General features: G+C 38.7%; 1 non-coding gene across 1 annotated transcript; it reads left to right on the plus strand.

The window, feature by feature from the left end:
• Positions 5,476-5,547, plus strand: TRNAW-CCA. The gene has a single exon. It is a non-coding gene; the product is annotated as a tRNA-Trp (tRNA).

Below are 6,184 nucleotides of genomic sequence, written 5' to 3' on the forward strand. Positions count from 1 at the left end.
ACCCATTTTGAACTCAAATTAAGAAAATGCTTGAGTGTGCTTTTTGTCTAACACATTCCTGTAGTCTAAAATAAATATAAAATAAAGAGCAAGTGATAAGTCATTAGTAAAAAAAAAAAAATAAAGCCAGAGATGTGCATTAAAATGATGTATAACATAACCACATTTATTTAAGGAAGTATTCCAATATCAGAGGGCAAAGCTCAACAATGCAAAAACACAATTACTTTTTGCACCAACCTAATAGCTGTGTTTCCTCATGAATTCTCTTACTGGAAAACACCCTGATGCTGGAAAGACTGAAGGCAAAAGGACAGGGAGTTGCAAAGGATGAGATGGTGGATGGCATCACTGACTCAATGGACGTCATCACTGACTCAATGGACATGAGTTTGAACAAACTCTGGGAGACAGTGAGGGACAGGGAAGTCTGTCATGCCACAATACATGGGGTCCCAAAGAGATGGACACAACTTAGCGACTGAACAACAATAGCAGCAAGCTGTGTTTCTTCATGAGTTCATGTACTTTAACCTTCATTTACTTAATAATAAGAATCTCCCCTCCCTTCATCTGACAAAGTTACTTTGAGGCTATTAGAATTAACTATGAAAGCAACCCCAAACTGTCAAGGGCCAAACAGATGTCACTCTGACTCGACTCATTCCAGAATTCCAGAGAATGGGAGTTATATGCCAGCAGCCTTTGGTGTTGGACTGCCTGAGTTCAAATCTGAGCTCGTACTCACTAACCGTGACCTTAAACAAGTGCATGCTTCCATTTCCCCATCTGTGAAATATGAAATATGCATCTGTATGGCACTTACAACAATGACTAGAACCTAGAAAACTTTCCATGAAAAGTTAGGATGTGATTCAGTAAGGGCTTTTTAAATTTAATTTTTCCTGGACTATAGTTGATTTACAATGTTGTGTTAGTTTCAGGTGTACACCAAAGCGATTCAGTCATACACGTCTCTCTCTCTCTCTCTCTCTCTCTCTCTCTCTCTCTCTCTATATATATATATATATATATATACATATATACATATATATATCCATCTTTTTTCAGATTCTTTTCCCATATAGGCTATTACAGAATACTGAGTAGAGTTCCCTGTGCTATAAGTGGCCACCCCTCAACTATGTATAAACTTTGAGGATGCTGAAGAATGGACAAGATATAGTTCCCGCCTTTAGAGGTCTCATAGACTTAGAAGTGGCAGACACAGAGGTAAACAAATGTTATAATGGAGATAAAATGTAGTAAAGCACAAGGCACAGAGCCATTCCTAATCCTGTGCTCTGTCCTTTTGCCTTTCCTCTGCTTCCCTGTTCTTCAAAGACAAATTTCCCCGAGAACCACATCTACTTTCAAGGCTTAAGTTATAAACTGTGTTCCAGCAGAGCTAAGACCCACAGCCTAGGACTCCACCCTCCCAATCCCTGGGAGGTATCCCCTGTGAGGATACCTGGAGGGTATCCTGATGTGGCTTGCTCCCATCCCCCACTCCTGAATCTAAACCTCTTTCAACTAATCCTTCCACCTAATTAATGGCCATGCCATGATAATTCTATCAGAGAAACATGCCCTACTTCTCAACCCCTATACATATCTGCTATGTTCATCTTGACTATTGCAAGAGCTTCCTATGCATTTCTGGGCCTTGAGTCTCAGCTTCCCTACCCTCCACTCATTCCCCATTCAACCACCTGAGTTCTTCTAAAGCCTGTATCTGTTTTCACAATACTCAGTCTGGTAAATGGCTTCCCACTGCCAACCCTATTGAATTGTGATCTTAGGTCTACAGGACTCTAAACTCAAATCTCAAGCTCCTTTATAATTTAATTCATACTTCTCAGATTTCACACACACAAAAAGAAACCTCATGTACCTTTCTAGAACACACATGTACCTTCTATTCCTCTGCTCTTGTTGATCCTCTCTGTTATTTCAAATATTCTATCTGCCAGCTATCCATCTACTAACCTGTTTTATCCTTCAATGTCCAGCTCAAATCCCAACTAATGCATATTGCTTTCCCTGACTAACAAGAATCCCCCAAGAATCCCCCAACCTACATACCATGTAGGTTGAACTGTATGATTTACTGTATTTGGGGTAGGTCAAAAATGGTCAAATAACAACAGTTTCAAATAATTCAAACTATAACTGAATATGTTTCTCTTACATCATTTACCCTGCTTCAGCAGACTTCCTTATACCCTGTCTTCATCCCTGCATGTCCAGTACCCAGCGGTGGCAGAAAAGTAGATGCTCAAAAAATGCTTGAAGAATTCAAGATAATTGATATGTAAGGATCTTGGTAGTTCATTGAGTTCCCTTAAGTCTGCATCCATATTGCTCTCAATTTTCTGGAGCCCGACAAGGGTAAAGTCCATCACCTAAGACTATCTTCTCGTCAGGAGTGTAGGTATCCTTTCTTCATTTCCATCAGGACCTCACTCTCTCTATCTACCAATTAATAATTGCCTAACCTAGAGTGATAATTGGCTCAGAGATGGTAAAGAATCTGCCTGCAATGTGGGAGACCTGAGTTCAATCCCTGGGTTGGGAAGATCCCCTGGAGGAGGGCATGGCAACACACTACAGTATTCTTGCCTGAAGAATCCTGTGGACAGAGAAGCCTGGCGGGCTACAGTCCCTGGGGTTGCAGCAAGTTGGACACAGCTGAGCGACTAAGAACACACACAACCTATAGAGGGAAAAACCCACCTCCAGGGTCACCTTTTCTTTAAGTATGTGTGTGTGTTCAGTCGTTCAGTCTTATTCAACTTGTTTCAAGCCAACGGACTATAGCCCACCAGGCTCCTCTGTCCATGGGATTCCTCAGGCAAGAATACTGGAGTGGGTTGCCATTTCCTTCTCCAGGGGATCTTCCAACCCAGGGATTGAACCTGCATCTTCTGTGTCTCCTGCAATGGCAGGCAGATTCTTTACCACTGAGCCACCTGGGAAGCCCTTCTTTAAGAAGCAAGTGTGTAATTTGTAATGTTAATCATTCAGGACATTCACTCATTCATCATTTAATCATTGGTGTGTGATTGGCCCTGAGAATGCAGCAGTAAATGAGGCAACCAGAGACAATGAATTTAGAGTGCCTTTGTTCTTTAATCTGGTCTTTAGACATTTTCCCCTGAGAATCACCTGAAGATATTTTGAACATTTGAACAACATTTTCTATACTTAACACTTTTCAATGTCTTGTAAGCTGTCTAAAATTTTTAGCATAAGTTGAAATTGTCACAAAGGATGTGATTTTCACATATATTAATATTTTCACATATATTACTATATTAATTTAAATGCATCTAATGAAATTTGAATATTATAAATTAAATGCTCAAGACTAGTTATTTTTATTGATAAAAAGTATTTTGTAAAATTTGGAAATTTTAGGCCTTTCCTCTCTTTTTTCAACTCACATTGCCATAATACTTTCTCCCTGGATTTTATACACATATATTAAATCAAAACTGTAGAGCTGCATAGTTAGGTCAATTTACAAAAATATCCCTGGCAATCAATAAGCTGAATTGCACTTTCTTTCAGAAAAAAGCTTCATTTATTATATCAGTTCAAAGAGATATACTAATAAGCACTGCCAGAAACATTATAAAAACATTGAGAAATAAGTTACACAATGAATCCTATAAAACAGATTATAATAAGTATTAAAAATTAAGATAATATAGATCTAATATGAATAATTAACTCATTTTCCATAAATTATAAAAAGAAAAAGCAATACATTTGCTCTCAGCAACTAATTTATAATAAAACAATAAATGAATTGTTTATAAAATAATGAAAATATCATTCCTCTAGTAAGAGTGTGTATCTCTGTCCAGCTAAAGGCAAAGAATGGTCACATGAAGCAAAGATGATCTAACTATATACCATCGCAAGAGACACAGAGATGTGAAAAGTTGAAAGTAAAAGGACAGAAAAATATATACCATACAAAGAGTATTCAGAAGTGAGCTGAAGTGGCTACAGTTCAGTTCAATCTCAGTCGTATGCAACTCTTTGCGATCCCATTGACTGCAGCACGCCAGGCTTCCCTGTCTATCACCAACTCCCAGAACTTGTTCAAACTTATGTCCATTGAGTCGGTGATGCCATCCAACCATCTCATCCTCTGTTGTCCCCTTCTCCTCCCACCTTCAGTTTTTCCTAGCATGAGGGTATTTTCCAATAAATCAGTTCTTTGTATGAGGCAGCCAAAGTATTGGAACTTCAGCTTCAGCATCAGTCCTTCCAAAGAATATTCAGGCTGGATTTCCCTTAGGATTGAATGATTTGATCTCCTTGCAGTCCAAGGGACTCTCAACAGTCTTCTCCAACACCACAGTTCAAAAGCGTCAGTTCTTCAGTGCTCAGCTTTCTTTATGGTCCAACTCTCACATCCATACATGACTACTAGAAAAACCATAACTTTGACTAGACAGACCTTTGTAGGTAAAGTAATGTCTCTGCTTTTTAATATGCTGTCTAGGTTGGTCATAACTTTTCTTCCAAGGAGCAAGTGTCTTTTAATTTCATGGCTGCAGTCACCACCTGCAGTGATTTTGGAGCCTAAGAAAATAAAGTCTCTCCCTGTTTTCATTGTTTCCCCATCTATTTGCCATGCAGTGATGGGACCAGATGCCATGATCCTAGTATTTTGAATGCTGAGTTTTAAGCCAGCTTTTTCATTCTCCTCTCTCACTTTCATCAAGATACTCTTTAGTTCCTCTTTGCTTTCTGCCATAAGGGTGGTGTCATCTGCATATCTGAGATTACTGCTATTTCTCCCTACAGTAGTATAAGGCAAAATAATCTTAGAGACAAACTTTGTTACTAGAGACAAAAAAGGACATAATAATAAAAGGGTCAGTTTATCAGGAAGACAAAATATGTATAAACAGCGGATCTAACAACAGAGCACCTCAAAACATGAAGTACAGTACATAAATTAAAAGGCAAAATATGAAATTCAACAATAATATTTGAAAAGTGCAATACCCCACTCTCAACAATGGTTAGAACAACCAGGCAGGTAACAATGAAATAGAAAATGTAAACACTGTAAACCAACTAAACGTAACAGACACCTACAGAGCACCCCAATCAACAACAAGCAGAACATACACTCTTCTCAAGTGCACATGGGACACTTTCCAGGATATATTAGGAGGCCATAAAGCAAATCTCACTTGACTTAAAAGTATCTCAGGTGGCGCTAGTGGCAAAGAATCCACCTGCCAATGCAAGAGACAAGGGTTTGACTCCTGGTTTGGGAAGATCCCCTGGAGGAGGAAACAGTGATCCAATCCAATATTCTTGCCTGGAAAACTCCATGGACAGAGGATCTCGGCAGGCTATAGTCCATAGGGCTGCAAAGAGTCAGGCACGATTGAGTGACTGAACATACACACGCAGTTTTTAAATATTTAAATTATACAGTGGGCTTCCCTGGTGGCTCAGTGGGTAAAGCGTCTGCCTCCAATGCAGGAGACCCGGGTTCGATCCCTGGGTTGGGAAGATCCCCTGGAGAAAGAAATGGCAACCCACTCTAGTACTCTTGCCTGGAAAATCCCATGGACTGAGAAGCCTGGTAGGCTACAGTTCGTGCTATAGTCCATAGGGCTGCAAAGCGTCAGACACGATTGAATGACTGAGCATACACAAACAATTTTTAAATATTTAAATTATACAATGTTCTTTGACCTCAATGGAATGAAATGGAAACTCATGATATAAAGAAATTTGAGAAATGAAAAGTTTAAAAACTCTCCTAAGTAATAAATGAGTCAAAGAAGAAATCACAAGGCAAATTTTAGATAAATGAAAATAAAACCACACATACCAAAACTCAACTGCAATCAGAGGGAAACTTACAGCTATAATGCTTATTTTCATAAGAAGAATAAATATCTATGATCAAAAATCTGAACTTCCATCTTAAGAAATTAAAAAAAGAAGCTAAAACAAAAGCAGGCAGGAAGAAGAACATAATAAAAATTAGAGCACAAATAAATAAAATAGAGAATAGAAGTAGTAGTGAACATCAATGAAATAAAAAGCTAGTGCTTTGAAAAAGATCAACAAAATTAACCTCTAGTTAACCTGGCCAAGAAAAAGGCAATGGCACCCCACTCCGGTACTCTTGCCTGGAAAC

This window comes from Capra hircus, chromosome 6, assembly GCF_001704415.2.
Source record: "Capra hircus breed San Clemente chromosome 6, ASM170441v1, whole genome shotgun sequence".
Lineage (NCBI taxonomy): Eukaryota > Metazoa > Chordata > Mammalia > Artiodactyla > Bovidae > Capra > Capra hircus.